Raw genomic sequence first — 22,654 nt, 5'->3', positions numbered from 1 at the left:
TGAGTAAGACCATGAAGAACTCCACGGTCGAGTGGGAGAGACTGGGTAACAATACCCATTGGACAATTACGGGGACTCAAGGAGGGTTCAGTGTTGGGAGAAATGGTGGGAACCAGATGAGGGGATCTACATCTGTATGTGGGGTTCAGAACGCGCCTGCCCCACAGGCGTCTCCATCTTTTTCCAAAGGCAGTGGCAAGATGCTGGGAAAGGACTGAGGTGGGACGTCAGCACACGGGCGTGCGGAGTCCCATACTCTCAGATCCCAGTAAACGCCACTGAGCTCATCACCCGCCCCCGCAAGCCCCTGCCCACGATTCCAGTAGCCAAAGCCTGCAAGGAAGTGTGCCCCACTATTACCAAGGGACCCGGGAACAGATTGGTATTAGTACCCACAGGTCAGGTGCTGTACCAAGTGGTGCACTACGTGGTGGCCTCAGTGACTTTAAACCTCACCGAGGTGTGATTGCCAGAGTGGTGCCCCAAGGAAACGGAGCAATTGTACCAGGTCCTGTTAACAAACATGTTCAGGCAGTTTTACGAATTCGACTTTGCTGATGTAGACAGAGCCGAATTGTACACCACACCACATGAGGTCTTGGACAGGATAGGGAGACAAAGAAGGAGTGCAGTAAATGATATTTTCACAGCTTTTAACACAGGGACTTCCGTCATCAACACTCTGGATGACGTGGAGCTGCAGACCCAGATTAATGGTTTAAAAACACAGTTACGAAAGATACTGACTGACGAGAACAAGGTAGTGGATTCTGAGTTACATGAGGACCAGGCCATGACACTACACTTAAAAGAAATTATTGCTGAGCTGGAGAAACACGCCAAAACGGTAAATGCTCTCATCAGGGAGTATCGGAATGCATCCGATCAGGCTGCGCAGAACGAAGCTTGCGTGCTGTACGGGACGTGGTTACTGGGCAAGGGCCGCAGTAATCTGGAGGATTTAAAACAAGGTTTAGTCCCCTCCTGAATCAGCAACAAGCACCTTGCAGCCCTCCACCCTTTTGAGAATGCATTAAGTCCGTGCCAGCTCAGACTAGCTTCAGAAGCCTACCCAGTCCCAGTGGACTGTGGACGGTCGAATCACACCATTATGAGTATAGTGGTAAGAATGCCAGTGATGGGAAAGACAGCTAAACCCGCCCCGGTATACAGAGTGGAGAACATTGGAGTCATTCAGGGGGGTGCACACATTCGCTATACAGCGGTCCAACCTTATGTCATTCGATGGGAGCATGCAATGACGGGTACTGACCTCTCGGGGTGCCGGAGCCGGGGAGCATACATCATCCTGTGTCTCCAACACTTGAAGGCATATTCGAAACCACAGTGCGGGTTCAGAACTGCTGCCGCGAAGCCTATAAATTGCACCATGGAGGCAATGGCACAAGGCCATGTGACCCTGCAGGTGACATATATAGGAGGTGGGACATACTGTGTCACCACTGCAGCGCCCCACTACCAACATGGACAGCACGGCTGGTGTCCGGTGAGTGACAGCAGTTTCTGCTTCAATCCCAAGGCAGAAGTTCAAGTGGCCCAAGAGTGAATTGTCCCCATTCCTGAACCTTCCACTGTTCACATCACTGTTAAAGAAATATTTCACCGATCTGCAACGATTCATTGCACATTTTGGATACATCATTCCCCCTCTCCCTGAACACCTCACCAAGATATTAAAAGCTGTTGTCGTTCCACAGAAACATTTTTACACACTGGAGCAGAAGACTTTATAGATAGGGGCAAACATACTGGATATAGTAACCCCACCGTGGTGGGATCTGTTCACTGATATAGAAGTCCCTTCTTGGATTAGGATAGCCTCTCACATCCTTGTAGTGTGTCAGGTTTTTATCGTGGTTTATTTACTGTTTGTACACTGTAAAAAGGTCCGACTTTCGCAGAAGTACGAGAACAGAGGAGAATGGAGAGAGCATTATGTGCGGGTAGAAGAAGAGACACCTGTTTAGACTTTTGCTGCTGTGTATAAAGTTAAAGTTTCTCTCCGTCCCTTTTGTTTAATGTTTGGCCATGTGTAATTTTTGAGTGTGTACTTTATTTTTATTAGTGAAACTCGTTAAGTGAGTTGTTGTTAATAAATGATAATGTGTATGGACCAGGTGGTGTACGGGTATTAGGCCCCCCTCCACACCTGGAAATGAGTGTGTCAGATTTTAAATCCAGTGTATTGCCATCTATAGCTGCTTAATGTATACTGTAGGTTTTCTGAAATGGGAAATACATGTGTCGTGAGGTCATAGATAGGTAATTACAGGGGATGGCTTAATTATGGAAGGTCAGAAAATTTTGCTCACCCAGAGTTATGATACTTCAAGCAAGTTATAGTATCATCAGGGGGGACTGTAGAATTCACAAAATTAATATTGTACTATAAGGGTCCTCTGGCAGAAGAGGCCTTGATTTTAAAAGACTGTTTTAAATGAAGCCCAGAAAAGGGGCACATAAAATGGCCGTCAGACCCCGTGACTAGCTTATTGGGACACTTTAAAATGGTTCCTGCAGTCCCCAGACAGCCTTTGTGGATTCAACCCACAGTAAGTTCTGGAAGCTGTTTCTGAGAAAACGAAACCAGACTTTAACACATACATAAAGATTGGATGCAGATCCAGTCAGATCGGCCTGTAGATAAAGGCCATCTAAATGTTTACCCAGACAAAGGGGAACAGTTCCATATTCATGAAGAACGCATCCAGAAACCCGTTAAAGACATCAAGGAGACATTAAAACATTACTAGGTCATTCCAGACCAGAGATGCCCATCACCGGCCATCCCGAAAGCAGTTTTAATATAATAACTACCTCGCTGTGCCATAAGCCCACCAAAAGTTAAACAAAGACTAACCTTGATCTGGCGGGAGATGGAGGCTTCTTCTGAGAAGTATAATTGGAGACATCCGGGGTGGCGAAAAGAAAGCTTCATCTAAGATATTGGGAAGAGAGAGGTTCCTTTTTCTTCATCATCTTCGTAGGACCTTCGGTAATAGCCGTTACCTTCGATAGCAGCTGGAGTTCGGAGAAGAAGACGGTACGAGTTGGCGTCCTGCCCCGGGGTAAAACATAGGGAGATCATCGACCAACCCCGGGCCGTTGACGAAACGGGAGGCTAAAAAAACTACCGAAGAAACCTATATGAAATCCGGCTAGGGGCTTCCAACTGTGGTCAAGCAGATGATCTCAGCCAACATCCAGGCCCGTCAGTGTCCAGCCTGTCCGTGACCTTCACCTCGAGAGAGAGAGAGAGAGAGAGGTGTGGTGCAGCCCGCAGTGGCTCCACTGACGACGAGGAAACAGGACGCCTGAAAGGATCAAAACGCAGACCTGTTTCAAAACCTTGCAATTCCTAGTTGGATTGGTGAGCATGTTTCTGGCCCTTCATAATCGGATCCAGATAGGGTAAAAGGGGTGGTCATTTTGGGTATAATTAACATGAGTTGTTGTCCCTCGATGTTCCGTGTGTTTCCCCATTTCATAATGGCTTTTGTAAGGTATAATATGCCTGTATCTATTTTAGCTAGTACTGTATTGTTATGATTTGTTTTTCCCTCCCATGTACCCTCTTATTTGCTTGCATTTGGTTTGTTTTTCCAGATGCAATAAAATTCCATTTTGATTCATTAAACTTGGTCTATAAGAGGCTTCTCTGCATTGTAGTTCCTGCACCTAAGTCCAGTGTCTAGAACCTAAGGGGCGAATGGGTCGATCCACTCAAGGTTTTACTGTGCAAAAGAGAGAGAGGGGCCTATGGTGAGAGAAACCTCCGCGATCTTGGAGAGAAAACCCCTTACAGAAAATGGCGACCGCGGCAGGACACTGGCAGCAGGATTGCAATGTATTAGACCCAAGTTTGAATGGTCGAAATGCAATGCATGAGAGGATAGCGGATTATGTCTTTAGTAAGGTAAATCTCACTAAGCAGTGGATTTCCGATCTCTTGCTGGATGGGCGTCCGGTAGACGCAGCCATCAGGTGGACAGAGAGCAAAGAGCATAAGAATTCAGTGTTAAAGGCAGTGTGGCTGATGTGCTACAAGAAACAGGTCCAGATTTTGGACCGGGTCGTTGCAGCACAGGCAGCCAAGATCACTGCCCAGGCAGCAGAGATAGAGGAAAAGGCCATGGGTGGGGAAAAACTCATCACAGCGCTTCACGCGCTGAATCAGGAACGCCAAGTTGTAGCCAGCCAACATCAGGCTAGAATAGAGTACCTGCGGTGCCAGGTTGTGGAGGCTAAGTTAGTTGAGCAGGCTTTAAGGGAGGAGAACGCTAGGTTAACAGCGAGGGCTGGCAGGTTAGAGGGTCAGCTAAGGGCTTGTAAATGGTTTCACATCAAGCGGTGCAAACTGTTTAAACCGGGTGCAAAAGAGCCAACAACTGAGGCCAGGTCTGAGGGTGAAAATCCTCAGCCTGAGGCGTGCAATAAGTCACAGACCACACAGGCTGGAACTGCAGCCTGCCTGGAGGGAGAAACTGTCCCGCCCACCTGGGAGGTTTCCGCACTGGCCTGGGACTCGGACGAGGAGGAGCCCGAAGACCAAGGCTCGCCTCCTGATCCGAACGCCATCGGGGGGGAGCCCGAACAGCAAGGCCCCACCCTCGACACGATTCTGGAGGAGGTGGAGTCGGAGGGCGGAGGTCCCGCCCTCGACTCAAGCTTAGGGGAGGTAGAAATTTGGGGCGGAGATTATCCACCTGTAGGGACAGGTGAGGAGGAGTCATCTGCCACAGACCCAAATCCCAAAGGGGCAGAGCCTGAGGGAAGGGAGCCGAAGCCGGCAGCCGTGGAGGGGCCACGGGCTGTGAGGGCTAAAGTCCCAACCGAAGGTCCATCGCTAAGGGAGCCATGCCCAAAGTACCTCTTCGCAGGTCGGCTTGAATGCCTCAGCCAGTACAACCTTGGCCCGATGCCCCCAATTTCAGTGAACGCCGACTTGGGAAATTCTTGGCAAAACGCAGTCCCCAAGTGACAGCAAAAGGCTGCGGGGAACCCAAGCCACAGGTCAGTGCAGCCCCGCCACAAGGAGCGGCAAGCTGCAGTCCAATCAGGGATTAGGTAAGCCGCCCGCGGACGGGCGGCGCTGTACTTAAGTTAAGTTTAAGTTTAATTAAGTTTATGGTGTGTAAATATTAAAGTGATTAGTGTTATAAGTAGTTTTGGAATCTGCCCAGTATGTGTGTTGTTTGAGATCGAGGTGGAAAGACCCGATCATGCCTTCACCTAGGCCAGAATCTCTCGGGAGCCTGGCTGTATTGTTTAATTTGTTACAGGTACCAAAGAGATGACGAGAGGAATTCTCGTCGCGTTCGCGGTGATCGGGTATAGCTGGGCCTATCGGGGCCGCACCAAGGACACCACAATCTTCGAGTTCTCGGGGAGCACAGCCCCCATCGCAACCGATGGGTCGGGCGAGCGGGGCGTTGAGGAGACAGCCACCTATATCCACGAAGGAAGGTGGCCAGGATGGCTGGGGTCGAACTCTACGGAATACTCCAGCCAGTCCGGGTTTGCGTACCGAGAGTCTTCTTTAATGTGCCCCCGAGTGAGGGTCATCGCACCCAGAGTCAGCGTCACCGTCGGGAAGAAGATTTGCCTGGTTTGTCATGGGCATGTTCCTTTGGACCGCTGGTGGTGGTTTCGGAAGTTGAGTAAGACCATGAAGCACTCCATGGTCGAGTGGGAGAGACTGGGTAACAATACCCATTGGACAATTACGGGGACTCAAGGAGGGTTGAGTGTCTGTTGGGAGAAATGGTGGGAACCAGATGAGGGGATCTACATCTGTATGTGGGGTTCAGAACGCGCCTGCCCCACAGGCGTCTCCATCTTTTTCCAAAGGCAGTGGCAAGATGCTGGGAAAGGACTGAGGTGGGACGTCAGCACACGGGCGTGCGGAGTCCCATACTCTCAGATCCCAGTAAACGCCACTGAGCTCATCACCCGCCCCCGCAAGCCCCTGCCCACGATTCCTGTAGCCAAAGCCTGCAAGGAAGTGTGCCCCACTATTACCAAGGGACCCGGGAACAGATTGGTATTAGTACCCACAGGTCAGGTGCTGTACCAAGTGGTGCACTACGTGGTGGCCTCAGTGACTTTAAACCTCACCGAGGTGTGATTGCCAGAGTGGTGCCCCAAGGAAACGGAGCAATTGTACCAGGTCCTGTTAACAAACATGTTCAGGCAGTTTTACGAATTCGACTTTGCTGATGTAGACAGAGCCGAATTGTACACCACACCACATGAGGTCTTGGACAGGATAGGGAGACAAAGAAGGAGTGCAGTAAATGATATTTTCACAGCTTTTAACACAGGGACTTCCGTCATCAACACTCTGGATGACGTGGAGCTGCAGACCCAGATTAATGGTTTAAAAACACAGTTACGAAAGATACTGACTGACGAGAACAAGGTAGTGGATTCTGAGTTACATGAGGACCAGGCCATGATACTACACTTAAAAGAAATTATTGCTGAGCTGGAGAAACACGTCAAAACGGTAAATGCTCTCATCAGGGAGTATCGGAATGCATCCGATCAGGCTGCGCAGAACGAAGCTTGCGTGCTGTACGGGACGTGGTTACTGGGCAAGGGCCGCAGTAATCTGGAGGATTTAAAACAAGGTTTAGTCCCCTCCTGGATCAGCAACAAGCACCTTGCAGCCCTCCACCCTTTTGAGAATGCATTAAGTCCGTGCCAGCTCAGACTAGCTTCAGAAGCCTACTCAGTCCCAATGGACTGTGGACGGTCGAATCACGCCATTATGAGTATAGTGGTAAGAATGCCAGTGATGGGAAAGACAGCTAAACCCGCCCCGGTATACAGAGTGGAGAACATTGGAGTCATTCAGGGGGGTGCACACATTCGCTATACAGCGGTCCCACCTTATGTCATTCAATGGGAGCATGCAATGACGGGTACTGACCTCTCGGGGTGCCGGAGCCGGGGAGCATACATCATCCTGTGTCTCCAACACTTGAAGGCATATTCGAAACCACAGTGCGGGTTCAGAACTGCTGCCGCGAAGCCTATAAATTGCACCATGGAGGCAATGGCACAAGGCCATGTGACCCCGCAGGTGACATATATAGGAGGTGGGACATACTGTGTCACCACTGCAGCGCCCCACTACCAACATGGACAGCACGGTTGGTGTCCGGTGAGTGACAGCAGTTTCTGCTTCAATCCCAAGGCAGAAGCTCAAGTGGCCCAAGAGTGAATTGTCCCCATTCCTGAACCTTCCACTGTTCACATCACTGTTAAAGAGAATTTCACCGATCTGCAATGATTCATTGCACATTTTGGATATATCATTCCCCCTCTCCCTGAACACCTCACCAAGATATTAAAAGCTGTTGTCGTTCCACAGAAACATTTTTACACACTGGAGCAGAAGACTTTAGAGATAGGGGCAAACATACTGGATATAGTAACCCCACCGTGGTGGGATCTGTTCACTAATATAGATGTCCCTTCTTGGATTAGGATAGCCTCTCACATCCTTGTAGTGTGTCAGGTTTTTATCGTGGTTTATTTACTGTTTGTACACTGTAAAAAGGTCAGACTTTCGCAGAAGTACGAGAACAGAGGAGAATGGAGAGAGCATTATGTGCGGGTAGAAGAAGAGACACCTGTTTAGACTTTTGCTGCTGTGTATAAAGTTAAAGTTTCTCTCCGTCCCTTTTGTTTAATGTTTGGCCATGTGTAATTTTTGTGTGTGTACTTTATTTTTATTAGTGAAACTCGTTAAGTGAGTTGTTGTTAATAAATGATAATGTGTATGGACCAGGTGGTGTAGGGGTATTAGGGCCCCCTCCATGCCTGGAAATGAGTGTGCCAGATTTTAAATCCAATGTATTGCCATCTATAGATGCTTAATGTACACTGTAGGTTTTCTGAAATGGGAAATACATGTGTCATGAGGTCATAGATAGGTAATTACAGGGGATGGCTTAATTATGGAAGGTCAGAAAATTTTGCTCACCCAGAGTTATGATACTTCAAGCAAGTTATAGTATCATCAGGGGGGACTGTAGAATTCACAAAATTAATATTGTACTATAAGGGTCCTCTGGCAGAAGAGGCCTTGATTTTAAAAGACTGTTTTAAAAGAAGCCCAGAAAAGGGGCACATAAAATGGCCGCCAGACCCCGTGACTAGCTTATTGGGACACTTTAAAATGGTTCCTGCAGTCCCCAGACAGCCTTTGTGGATTCAACCCACAGTAAGTTCTGGAAGCTGTTTCTGAGAAAACGAAACCAGACTTTAACACATACATAAAGATTGGATGCAGATCCAGTCAGATCGGCCTGTAGATAAAGGCCATCTAAATGTTTACCCAGACAAAGGGGAACAGTTCCATATTCATGAAGAACGCATCAAAAAACCCATTAAAGACATCAAGGAGACATTAAAACATTACTAGGTCATTCCAGACCAGAGATGGCCCTCACCGGCCATCCCGAAAGCAGTTTTAATATAATAACTACCCCGCTGTGCCATAAGCCTGACAAAAGTTAAAGAAAGACTAACCTTGATTTGGCGGGAGATAGAGGCTTCTTCTGAGAAGTGTAATTGGAGACACCCGGGGTAGCAAAAAGAAAGCTTCATTTTAGATATTGGGAAGAGAGAGGTTCCATTTTCTTCATCATCTTCGTAGGACTTTCGGTAATAGCCGTTGCCTTCGATAGCAGCTGGAGTTCGGAGAAGAAGACGGTTCGAGTTGGCGTCCCGCCCCGTGGTAAATCATCGGGAGATCATCGACCAACCCCGGGCCATTGACGAAACGGGAGGGTAGAAAAACTACCGAAGAAACCTATATGAAAGCCGACTACAGGCTTCCAACCATGGTCAAGCAGATGATCTCCACCAACATCCAGGCCCGTCAGTGTCCAGCCTGTCTGTGACCTTCACCTCGAGAGAGAGAGAGAGAGAGAGAGAGAGAGAGACAGAGAGGGGTGGCGCAGCCCGCTGTGGCTCCACTGACGATGAGGAAACAGGGCGCCTGAAAGGATCAAAACGCAGACCTGTCTCAAAACCTTGCAATTCCTATTTGGATTGGTGAGCATGTTTCTGGCCCTTCATAATCTGATCTAGATAGGGTAAAGGGGTGGTCAGCTTGGGTATAATTAACATGAGTTGTTGTTCCGTGTGTTTCCCCATTTCATAATGACTGTTGTAAGGTATAATGGCCCAGTAATTCCTCTCCCAACGCGTGAGTACGGATGGGGTACTCACGCGTGTGCCCGGAGGAATTGCCGGTTTTCATCATGCACAGCGCATGCGCTGAAATCCGGCATTTCCTGTCCTCTGACCCAAGGGGTTAAGAGGCAGAACGCGTGCGACTGCACAGGCAGTGCGTGCGCAGTGAAATTCCTTCATTTTTTCAGAGTTGCCCGAGTGTAAAGGCCTCCGGTTTTTACGCGTGGAAAAAACAGACGTAAGTACATAGTTTTACAGGTAAGTGGGCTTTTAGTACAATTTAGAATTTTTTTTTCCACAGGTTTATTATTTTTAAAGAATTTACAGTAAGGTAAGTTTAGTTTTAGACCCTATTTTTAAAAAATTTATTTTTTTCAAAAAATTGATTAATTGTTTAAAACTTTTTTTATACTTATTTATAGTTAATATAATCAGTGAGATGTTTTTTAAAATTTTATTTAAAGTTTAAGTATTGTTTTGGCAGCCCATACTTTTCATGAGTTTGACAGTTCTTACTGTCAAACTCATGAATGAGTTTCCCCTCCCCTGATTGGCTGCACAGTGCTCACCTGATCCCAGCCGGCACATCGCACTGACTACGCCGCTGGATCAGGTAAGCACATCGTGCAGACATCTGAACCGGGCCAGTGACAGGAAATGCAAGCAGGCCCGGGCTTCAGATGTCGGCGCGCAGGGTGAGTGCACATCGGGGGTTTGCACGCGCAGCAAGCTCCCGATCCTAATTTCAGGGCCAATATGCCTGTATCTATTTTAGCTACTACTGTATTGTTATGATTTGTTTTTCCCTCCCATGTACCCTCTTATTTGCTTGCATTTGATTCGTTTTTCCAGATGCAATAAAATTCCATTTTGATTCATTAAACTTGGTCTATAAGAGTCTTCTCTGCATTGAAGTTCCTGCACCAGTGTCTAGAACCTAAGGGGCGAGTGGGTCGATCCACTCAAGGTTTTACTGTGCAAAAGAGAGAGAGAGGCCTCTGGCGAGAGAAACTTCTGCGATCTCGGAGAGAAAACCCCTTACATTATCCATGAAGTGGGTGGGGGTTGAAATATAAACTACTCTATAGTTGCAGTTGATAAGTTTAGGTCCGATATGACCCCAAAACATTAGGGCCGATTTTAACCCGGGGGTGGGAAATGGGGACTGAAATGAGTGGCAAAGCGTTTGCTCCCCTGGATCGTGAGGGCCAGAAGATTTTAACTCCCAGGCCTCATGTGCGCTCCCAGACTTTGACTCCCACCCAACGCCAGCAGGAATGATGTTCCCACCGGTTGTTGAGCGGATCAGGCCACCACCCTGGGAGCCATGGAAATGGCCCCTGGCAAGGCAAGTATGGATTGGGGGCAGATGGCAAGTCCGTGCTCGGGGGAAGGGAGGAAACCTGGGCCAGGGGAGGCTCAAGCACTCCTGCTCCTTCTGGCCAACAAGGAACCTTTAAAAAGTTTTTTTTTAAATAACAACGCTTACCGCGGATGCTTGTGGCTTGGATCCTTACTGCCGCCAGCTTTCACAGGCGGGTTGGAGACTGCGCGAGCCTTAGTTGGGGCCCGCGGTTAAAATGGCATGCGCCTCCCAATGACATCATCAGGACTCAACACTGCCATTTTGTGATGAAATAACTCTGTGTTCTGGATTGTCTGTTGTTGTACTTGTTAATGTCTGTAAATGTTTTACAGGTGTAACCACTAATGTTCCTCCCTAGCTCCGCCTTTATGGATCCTCCTGATTGGTGTGAGTCTTATTTATAAGAGCTGGGTTTTACTCATAAGGGCTGGGTCGGTGATGAATAATGGTTGCCCTGTGTTAACTTGATGCCAAGATTCTTACTTAATAAAAGCCTTTAGTTTTAAGTTGTAACCTCATGGATTCAGGCAGTTATTTGGCACATCACATTTAAGTTAGGCCCCAGCTCAACCAGGGCCAGGATGGTCATCCCGTGCCTAAATTCAGGCAAGTAAAAATACTGGGAGTGGGGGGGCAGGAATGCATCGGGAGCATGGCACTGACCCGCTCTCCCCCACCATCTTACCCGCAGGGTGGGGTAAGGGTTTAAAATCGGCCCTATTGAGTTAGAGAAGGTGTTCATGGATGCCAGAGATTAATTAACATGGATCTGAAGTAATGCTTACAGACTTTTCAATCTATGTTGCCCAAACTCGAATGTCTCAAGCAAATTTTAGCTAGGTTTCCTTGAAAGAAGTAGGAACAATTCAAGCTAAGTTGTTCAGTTGGGTCTCTGAATTTGCCCAAACTGGTTCACTTACAAAGTGTTACAAAGTATTTACAGCGCAGAAACCGACCATTCAGCCCAACTGTCCTGGCCTATATTTATCCCCCAACCGTCATTACAATTGTGGGAAAGCTTCAGTAGTTGCTTTTCCGATCATGAGGGGTCCCAAGTACAAGCCAGTGAGAGGTAAGTTCAGGGTCGATGTCAAGGAGCAGTCTTTCACCCAAAGGGTAGTGCGGGCCAAAAGTCCAGAATAATTCAAGAGGCTGCGATGGGAGATTGTATTTCGATAGAAGGATTAGCTAGGTGGGCCGAGTGGCCTCCCATACCTGTGAAAAATGTATTGACTAATTGTTTACGTAGAAATGGGATTGAAAATAAGAATGGTAAATCTAGGGCTAGATGATTGAACATATCCTCCTACTCCTTTCTCTCTCATGTACTTATCTAGCTTCCACTTGAATGAGTCTATGTTATTCGCCTCAACTGCTCCTTGTGGTAGTGAGTTCTACCTTCTCACCACTCTCTGGGCAAAGACGTTCCTGCTGAAATCCTGATTGGATTTATTAGTGACTATCTTATATTTATGGCCCTTACTTCTGGTCTCACGCGCAAGTGGAAACACTGGGCTGGATTTTGCCAATGGGGAGCTTTTGGAGGTGGGACTCCCACTGGTCGGGTTTCAGTCCCGCCTCCATCAACTTCTGGCCAACCCACGCTATTTTCCCTCGATTGACCTTGTTAAGCCCGCCCAGCGGTTACAGAGAACGTATGACGTTTCATCTGTCAAAAAAATTTTGACAGATGAATTGTCATCGTTTGACAGCTCTGTGAAGCCATCAAACACTGAGATTCTCTGTTGTTTGATGAGTTCTTGAATTCAAGACCTCATCAAACCTCTTTCTTTTGCAGCAATTAGATGGTTGTTGCATTGGAGAATGCAGCGGCCATTCTGTCATCTCTGCCGCGGAGGTGCGAGGCTCTCCGCATACCCACCGACTGAAGCCTGCAGGAAGAAACAAAGGTAAGTAAACATTTTCTAACACTTTCCACTTACCTCACATACTCACCTCTCCACACTTGCACCCAGCACTTACCTTCACAGCACACTTTTGGACCCCTCCGACCCCCGCAGACCCACTACTCACCTCGGTGACCTTGGCGGGGTTCGGAGTGTTTGGGAAGCCCACGCTCGTGTGGGCAAAATGGGGACAATCCTCTTATCTGCCGATTAACTACCTGATAACAGGCAGTTAAGTGGCTGTAATCCCTCCCCACCTCCAAGGAGACGGGACCCGGCGCGGGACGGCTACCCGCCTCCTGGCCAGATGGCACGGAGGTGGGTTGAGGGCGGGTTGGGCACCCGCTCCCGCCCCCAGATTCTGCCATTTTCCCGGCAGTCCCGCCTCCAAACCCGCCTCCCCAGGGCTGGCAAAATCCAGCCCACCTTCTCTACATCTACCCTGTCAAACCTGTTCATAATCTTGAAGACCTCTCTCAGGTCACTCCTCAGTCGTTTTTCTAGAGAAAAGAGCCCCAGCCTGTTCAATCTTTCCTGATAGATATAACCTCTCAGTTCTGGTATCATTCTAGTAAATCTTTTGTGTACCTTCTCCAGTGCCTGTATATCCCTTTTATAATATGGAGACTTCTGGTCACTGGATTTATAATTTGGTGTTGCTGCTACACCCTATTGCTCAAATAATGTCTGGTAATTCTGTAGGGAGCAGGAGGGAGCTTGGACACACATAAACCCTGTGAAGGGAAGAGAGGTGTGATTAAGGTATTAGAGTACAGCAGCCAAAGCTGCTACCATAACAACAGGATCTGCTCAGCAAAAGTCAAAGAGGATGGAAGAAATGCGAGTGTTTGAAAAAGCAGCTTCGATTCGTTTTGAGTTTAAGTCACGGAAATGGACTTGCGGTCCTGGGCCTCTCCGGATACCCGCGGGTAGAGGCCCATGTATCCCAGGGGAGGCAGGCGGTTCGCAGGCGCCCCTGGGATCACGTAGGCCAGCCCAACGAATGAAAGAATGGGATCCCCATTCATGCTTATGGGGATTCCGTATACACGGAAACCCCAAAAGCATGAATGGGAATACCCCCAAAAATACATTCTCATTCAAATAAATGAAAAAAAAAATCACATTTAAAATTAATTAAAATGACATTTAATTCAATATTTAAAACAAAAATTTAATTTTTTGAAAAATAAATGTACATGTTTTAAAGGGGCTAAAAATAAACTTCCCTTACTTCACCGGTTTTTAAATGTATAAATTATTGATAAAATTTTATTTTTCTGTTTTTAAAAATTCTTACACTGGTAAAAGCAAGCCTGAGCCGGGACACATTTTGTTGGATTTTACGCTTTTACCAGGCATAAGAACTTCACGGGCATTCGCTGGGCAGAAGTTTCCACCTGCAGAGGCCCTTTCCCCGGGGATTGGTACAGTCTGTCAAGAATTCGCAAGTTCTGGGTTTTAGTGCATGCCCAGCGCATGCCTAAACCCGGAACTTGCGTGGCTCTTACGGGCGCGTGCGCACCTCGCACGCACCCCTAGGGGCCACAAATTACGGCCCAATATTTAATGGGACAAAACCATTCTCTAATGTTTGGTTACTTTTTAATTACGTATTTTTGTGCTTGGAATTTTGTGCCCATCATGCTGAGGGATATTAATCTTGAAAAATCAAACATTTCACCATTTCAGATTATGGGGTAGATATTAGTATGCGTGGCTCCCATCTTTCGGGTGTAAATCGAGCGCAACGCTGACTCAGTTTAGCAGTGGGACGGCCTGTGCACATTCTGTGCAGGGGTTAGGCCCACTGCTAAATTCGTCGGGCCCATATTTTAGGCGTTCCAGGCGGCTGCCTGAAACAGGCGATAGGCCCCTTGCATAGGTCAATTAGAGGCCTGATGTCTGTTGAAGGACCCCTGTGCCAAATTGGGCAGCCTTCCTGCTTAGGGTTTCCAGGCATCCATGTGGCAGAGCTCTGCCTGGCTCCTCAGTACACAAGACCACCGTGATTGAACCCTCTCCCCCTGTCCACATGCCGGCGAAGCAGGCGGCCTGAAATTGAGTTCTTCCTTCAGGCGGGCTTCCTGAGGAGGTGTGACGGGCGCTGGCAGCTCGCCCTGGTTGTGTAGATGAGGCCTGAGGACCATTGCTTCAGCAGAGCCGAGTCTGGGCCCAAAAACAGGCCCAGACGGAAATATACCCTTCTGAGTGTCAGCATCAAACATTCCCTGGTCAGTTCTAGCAAGGTTAGGTACAGAGTAAACCTAGCTCCACTTTGCTACACCAATGTGTCTTAAATGCCAACTTCAAAAGAGCATAACCTACTGAATTAGTGCAATGTGTTCCCAGTTATAGGGGGATAAACCAGCAACAGCTTCTATCCCTGATCACTATTCATGGGCATCCAAGGAGGACAGGATCACTATGCTTATATGATGCCCTGCTGATGCTCACAGCCTACTGATGCTCATTGTCTAGGCTCCTACATGAAACATAGAAACATAGAAGATCAGAGCAGGAGTAGGCCATTCGGCCCCTCGAGCCTGCTCCACCATTTAATGAGATTGTGGCAAAGCCATCAAGAGACTCTTGCAGTAACGTTTATAATTGTCTTTAATCATAGTTGTTACCTTTAAGTGTGTGCGCTGTTTAAACAGCGCAGGATTGATAAAATTGCGATCTGACGCGATGACGTCATCACGCGGGTCACGTGACGTTCCCAATGGCGGGAAACGTGATGATGTCATGGCGTCAGTGGGGGAGGGCGTTTCTGGTCAGTCCTCGTGGATCCAGCTTGTGTATAGACCTGTTAGGAGTTTCCCCTGCGTTCTTTGTTTATAACTGTTTCAGTATATTAAACCACGTTTGTTTAACTGTCAGTTTCAACCGCAGTATTTTCGTAGTAGTGTGAAGACACCTACATTCGTGACCCCGAAACCTCGCGAACGTTTTTCGCAGTGGACACGGAACGCAGGCCAATGATGGAAGCCAACGCAGTGGCTTTGAAGCTCCCCCAATTCTGGGAACAACGGGCGGCCTCCTGGTTTGTGCAGGCTGAGGCACAATTTGAGCTCCGCAACATCGTGCAGGACCAGCTCCGATATTTGTACGTGGTCTCCGCCCTCGACAGCTCAATGGCATCGAGGATCATCAGCCTTCTGGAGAACCCCCTGACCGCTGACAATTATGTCACCATCAAGACACGGCTGCTGCAGGTATTTGGCCGTACAAAGGCGGAGCGCGCTCGCCGTCTACTTACACTACCCGGGTTAGGCGACTCCAAACCCTCAGAACTAATGAGCCACATGCTAACGCTCCTGGGGTCCGAACCCCAATGTTTCCTGTTTCGCGAGCTGTTTCTTAGTCAGCTTCCCGAATAGGTCCAAGCAGCCCTCGCCAGGTCGGACGCCGGGGATTGCATCGCGCTCGCCGAAGAGGCGGATAAAATATACGCGGTCCGACAGCAATACTGCGCCATTGCGCAACGCCCAGCCCCGAAGGGCCCCGCCTTGACACCTCCAACGACTGTTTACTGTTATTACCACACTCGTTTTGGCCTGAAAGCCCGCTGCTGCCACCTGCCTTGCAGTTTTGCACCCAAACTGTCAAACAGACCGCCGCGAGTCAAGAACACTGGAACCGGGGCGTGCCCCGCGGCCACCATGGCGATCGGCGATTCCGGGAATCTTCTGTATTTAACCAACTCCATCTCGGGCCGTCGTTTTTTGTGCGACACGGGGGCACAGTGCAGCATACTTCCCACCTCGGTCCTCGACCTTCAGTCCGGCAGACGGGGTTCCCCCCTCCAAGCTGCCAACGGGGGTGCGATTCGCACTTTCGGGAACCGGCGGGTACAAGTCTGTTTCGGTGGCCAACGTTTTAGCTGGGATTTCGTCACCGCTCAAATTTCGCAGGCTCTCTTGGGTGCCGACTTTTTCGGCGCCAACGGCCTGTTGGTGGATGTGAAGAATCGTCGCCTCGTTCACACCGCCATGCTCGACGGTATTTCATGTGCACGCAGCACGGCCGCGCAGCACTCGGTCTCCTGCGCTCGGCCATCTCCCGACGACTTCTCCCGCCTTCTCGGGGATTTCCCCAAACTGACCAAGCCCACCTTTTCAGCTTCGACTGCCAAGCATCGGGTGGAGCACCATATTTCGATGACTGGCTCTCCCGTCTATGCCAGGGCACGACGTTTAGAGCCCAGCAAGCTCGCGGCGGCGAAGGCGGAGTTCACCGCGATGGAGAGGATGGGGATTATTCGCCGGTCCAGTAGTTCCTGGTCTTCGCCGCTCCACATCGTCTCCAAGCCGGGCAGGGGATGGCGGCCCTGTGGTGACTATCGTCGCCTCAATGATATAACGACGCCCGACCATTACCCCATCTCGCACATACAAGACTTCTCCGAGCATTTGGCGGGGAAGTCGATCTTCTCTAAGGTCGACCTCGTCCGTGGGTACCATCAGGTACCGGTGCATTCCCAGGATCTCCAAAAGACGGCCGTCATCACCCCTTTTGGACTGTTTGAGTTCCTCCGCATGCCCTTTGGGCTTAAAAATGCGGCGCAGGCGTTCCAGCGCCTTATGGATTCGGTTCTGCGGGATCTCGATTTTTTGTTCGTCTACTTGGAAGACATTCTGATTGCCAGCACCACAACGGAGGAACACCTCGAGCATCTCTGTGTTCCTTTTCATCATCTTCAGCAGCACGGCCTCATTGTAAACCCGGCCAAATGCCGTTTCGGCCTGTCGCAACTTGACTTTTTAGGACATCGCATAACTTCCAAGGGAGCAACGCCGCTTCGAGCTAAGGTGGAGATGATCGCGGCGTTCCCGAAGCCACAATCCGTGAAGGCCTTACAGGAGTTCCTGGGGATGGTTAACTTCTACCATCGGTTCGTCCCCAGGGCCGCACAACTCATGCGGCTGCTCTACGAGGCCCTCAGGGGCAAGACGGGAAGGGAGTCCGTGGGTTGGTCGCAAGAAATGGATCGCGCCTTCGGGGACACGAAGACCGCGCTCGCGAACGCGACAATGTTAGCACATCCCCTGCCGGGAGCTACTATCGTCCTCACGACGGACGCGTCAGTCTATGCCGTTGGGGCCGTCCAGGAGCAATGGGTCGATGGCGCGTGGCAGCCACTGGCATTTTTTAGCCACCAGCTGCGGCGGCACGAACGCCGGTACAGTACCTTTGACAGAGAGCTGTTGGCTTTGTTTTTGGCCATCCGCCACTTCCGATTCCTCCTCGAAGGGCGCCGCTTCACTGTGTTTGTCGACCACAAACCGCTGACGTTCGCGATGGCCAAGACTGCCGAACCGTGGTCGGCTCGGCAGCAAAGACAGTTGACCTACATATCCGAATTCACCACCGACATCCGGCACGTGGCCGGCAAGGACAATGTCATAGCGGATTGCCTCTCCCGCGCCGCCGTCCAGGCCGTTCAATTAGGCATTGATTATGCGAGAATGGCAGCTGACCAGGCTGCCGACCCGGAGATTCAAGCTTTTCATTCTGACCCTACCAGCCTTCAGCCGAGAGATGTACCGTTCCATTCGGCAGGTACCACTCTCCTCTGCGACGTCTCCTTGGGTGATCCACGGCCGATTGTTCCGTCGACCTGGCGCTGAGACGTTTTCGACGCCATTCACGGGCTGTCGCATCCCGGGGTACATGCGTCGCAGAAGCTGCTGGTCGTATGGAGAGGGATACGCAAAGATGTCCGCGACTGGCCGAACACTTGTGTGGTTTGTCAGCGGGCCAAAGTGCAACGGCACGTCAGGGCCCCTCTGGCCACCTTCGCGGTGACAGAGCGGCAGTTCGACCATATTCACGTCGACCTAGTGGGTCCACTTCCACTGTCCCGTGGTTTTGCACACCTTCTGACGATGGTGGACTGCACCACAAGGTGGCCAGAGGCGGTTCCCCTGATGTCTACCACCTCTGCGGATGTCGCTCGAGCCTTCATTTCATCATGGGTAGCCCGTTATGGTGTTACGGCGGATATTTCGTCCGACCGCGGGCCGCAATTCTCGTCGGAACTATGGAATGCGGTGGCCTCCGCATTAGGCACTAAACTCCATTGCACTATGGCCTACCACCTGCAGGTAAACGGGTTGTGTGAGCGGTTCCACCGTTCATTGAAGGCGCTGCTCAGGGCCAGGCTTCTGGATGCGGCATGGGTTGAAAAACTGCTGTGGGTTATGCTGGGACTGCGCACAGTGCTGAAGGAGGATTTACAGTCTTCTGCCGCGGAAATGGTTTACGGCCAGCCACTTCGGGTTCCGGGCGAATTCCTGCCATCATCTACGCGGCCGTGGTCTGCAGCCAGTCAGTGGGAGGCCCACTGGGACGCGGCTCAGTGCTTCAGACCTGTTCTGACCTCGCAGCACGGTTTGCCTTCCTCCAACGTCCCCATGGAGCTGTCAAAGGCCAAATTCATCTTTGTACACCAAGACGCCCATCGCACCCCGCTCACACATCCATATGCGGGTCCATTCCAGGTTCTACAGGCCGGGGACAAGAGTTTTGTGATCGACTTCGGGGGCAAGCCGGAGCACATCTCCGTCGATCGCCTCAAGCCTGCGTACCTGGACCTCGAACAGCCAGTCGATCTGCTCAGCCCCCGCGCCGGGGCCGGCCGCCGGCTACCGCCGCACCTACATGCACCATGCTACCTGCCAGTTCGCCACCTGCTCAGCGTTTTCCTCTCCGGGAATTGAGTAGTCGATCAAACAGGCTTGTCCGACCTCCTCTGCGATTGACGTTCCTCGTTAAAGACAATTCTGGGGGGGCGTATGTGGCAACGCCATCAGATTCAGATTCAGATTCAGATTCAGGTAGATTTATTTGCCATATGTAACAAGTACAATGGAATGCTTGTTCCCCGTAGGGACGCGTCAGCTATACATACAGCGCCGCGTTCAGAGTCAATACAATGGCTTCCCGTGGCAGTGGGAGCACGATGTCCCTCAGCCGCTCCGTCCTCCTCTTCACCGTGGCCTCCTCCTCATTGTTGCCAGCTCCACGTGTGGTGGCCTGCTTCTCCCGCTCTGGCCACCATGCCCGGCTCTCCTCCTCCCATCCGGACTGCGAGTTACCCGAAATGGAGCTGCCGGCCGACGTGCTGCAGCGTGTCGTGAGTCTGCTGCTGCTGCTCGTTGCGCTGCGCTCCTCTGCCCGACTCGCCGAACACATCGTCGGGATGTGAATGCTCCAATGTGGCCTCCTCTTCACCGTCGCCGGCTCCATGCTCCACGGCCCGGGGCCTACTTCTCTCTCTTCACGGGTCGGCCTCTGGCCGCCATGCTCGGCTCCCCTCCTCCCAGTCGGAATTCCTTCCCGCCGAGGAGCTGCCGGCCGATGTGCTCCAGCGGGTCGGCTTGGCTGCTGCTGCTGCTCACCGCGCTGCGCTGCCTCTGCCTGACTCGCCGAGCACCTCGCTCCGGTTGCGGGAGCGAGCGGCGATAGCTGGCCGCCCGAAACAGGGAGAGCGATCTCAGCACCGGATCATCACAGCCGCCGTCTTGACATCAAGAGACTATTGCAGTAACGTTTATAATTGTCTTTAATCACAGTTGTTACCGTTAAGTGTGTGCGCTGTTTAAACAACGCAGGATCAATAAAATCGCGATCTGACGCGATGACGTCATCACGCGGGTCACGTGACATTCCCAACGGCGGGAAACGTGATGACGTCATGACGTCAGGGGGGTAGGGCGTTTCAGTTCAGCCCTCGTAGATTCAGCTTGTGTTTAGACCTGTTTGGATTTTCTCCTGCATTCTTTAGTTTATAACTGTTTCAGTACATTAAACCACGTTTGTTTAACTGTCAGTTTCAACCGCAGTATATTCGTAGTAGTGTGAAGACACCTACAAGATCATGGCTGATCATCCAAATTCAGCACCCTGTCCCTGCTTTCTCCCCATATCCCTTGATCCCTTTAGCCTTAAGAAATATATCCAACTCCTTCTTGAATATATTTAATGAATTGGCCACAACTGCCTTCTGTGGTAGATAATTCCACAGGTTCACCACTCTCTGGGTGAAGAAATTCCTCCTCATCTTTGTCCTAAATGGCTTACCCCTTATCTTTAGACTGTGACCCCTGGCTCTGGACTCCCCCGCCATCAGGAACATCCTTCCTGCCATCTAGTCTGTCTAGTCCTGTTAGAATTTTATAAGTTTCAATGAGATCCCCTCTCATTCTTCTAAACTCCAGAGAGTATAATCCCAATCGAACCAATCTCTCCTCATACGTCATTCCTGCCATCCCAGGTATCAGTCTGGTGAATCTTCGCTGAACTCCCTCCATGACAAGAACATCCTTCCTCAGATAAGGCGACCAAAACTGCACACAATACTCAAGGTGTGGTCTCACCAAGGCCCTGTACAACTGCAGCAAGGCATTCTTGCTCCTGTACTCGAAACCTCTCGCTACGAAGGCCAACATACCATTTGCCTTCTTAACCGCCTGCTGCACCTGCATGCTTACTTTCAGCGACTGGTGCACAAGGACACCCAGGTCTCGTTGCACTTCCCCTTCTCCCAATCTATTGCCGTTCAGTTAATAATCTGCCTTCCTGTTTTTGCCACCAAAGTGGATAACCTCGCCTTTATTCACATTATACTGCATCTGCCATGCATCTGCCCAATCACCCAACCTGTCCAAATCATACTGGAGTTTCTCGGCATCCTCCTCACTGCACTCACGCCCACCGAGCTTTGTATCGTCTGCAAACGTGGAGATATTACATCTAGTTCCCTCGTCCAGATCATTTATACATATATACTAGCTGAAGTGCCCGGCAGTGCCGAGGCTTTTTTGAGGGCATGTTGTTGTTGGAAGAGAGAGAGAGAGCGACTGGGGGGAAGAGCGAGAGCGACTGGGGGGAAGAGAGAGAGCGACTGGGGGGAAGAGAGAGAGCGGGTGGGGGGAAGGGAGGGCGGGGAGGGCGGGTGGGGGGAAGGGAGGGCAGGGGGGAAGGGGCGGGGGGGAAGTGGGGGAAGGGAGGGGAGGGGGGGCGGGGGGAAGGGGGGCGGCGGGGGGCGGGGGGGAAGGGGCCGCTCTCGGAGCCCCCGCCCCGCACACTCGAGAGCCCTGCTCTCCAAGCCCCAGCCGCCCCGCTGTCCGAGCCCCGCCCCCCCCGCCCGAGCCGAGCGCGGAACACTCACCAAGGCCAAGAGCACTGTCGAGAGCCCCGCCCCCCCCCACCCGAGCCGAGCGCGGAACACTCACCAAGGCCGAGAGCACTGTCGAGAGCCCCGCCCCCCCCCGCCCGAGCCGAGCGCGGAACAGAGACGCCGCGTCTCACCTGCTCCTGCTGCCCGCGCACCCTGACCCTCGTGGCTGACGCCGTTGGCCTGGGTAACGTGACACGGGGGGGGGGGGGCGGGTGAGGAGCTTAGCAGAAGCCCAATCACCTAGCTCGGGCGTGGCTGGGCAAGAAAGGCGCAGGCTTTCAGGCCTAAGAAAAAAACGGGGAAAGGAGGAAAAAGAATCTTCAGGTTAGATTAGATAAAATATTTACAAATGAGTGATTTATTTTAAAACAATTTAATAAATTCAATTTTATTTTGCTGGAAATGTATATTTGAAAAGAAAGACGCAGAAATCAGGAAAAAGAATGGAAGCAACATGGCGGCTACTCACCTCGGTTCAGAACGATAAGGCCCGCCCACACACGCACCGATTGGCCCAGCGGCACACGGCAGCAACCCGGCGTACGATTGGTCGAGCTCGAGGTCACTCTGTCGCTAATGAGCGGATAATGAGATGCTAATGAGCGGAATGTTAAGGTTTTTCGGATACCGCGGGCGTGATTTTAGCCCGGCCGAAATGTAAATACGCTTAAAACCATTTTGGAAAGGTAAGCTTTCTTTCGACGTAACGCACACGTAGGTACGCCCTGTAACTTTCGAGCGCATAGCCGCCCAGACGCACACGTGCAGACAGACAGAAGGACAGACAGACAGAAGGACTGACAGACAGATCGACCGATTTATATATATAGATATTGTGAATAGCTGGGGTCCTAGCACCGATTCCTGCAGTACCCCACTAGTCGCTGCCTGCCACTCAGTGAAAGACCCATTTATTCCAACTCTTTGCTTTCTGTCTGCCAACCAGTTCTCTATCCAAGCCAG

This window comes from Somniosus microcephalus, chromosome 8, assembly GCF_052327205.1.
Source record: "Somniosus microcephalus isolate GS21.2 chromosome 8, FLI_Smic_1.0, whole genome shotgun sequence".
Classification (NCBI taxonomy): domain Eukaryota; kingdom Metazoa; phylum Chordata; class Chondrichthyes; order Squaliformes; family Somniosidae; genus Somniosus; species Somniosus microcephalus.
This window is presented reverse-complemented; position numbering follows the sequence as displayed.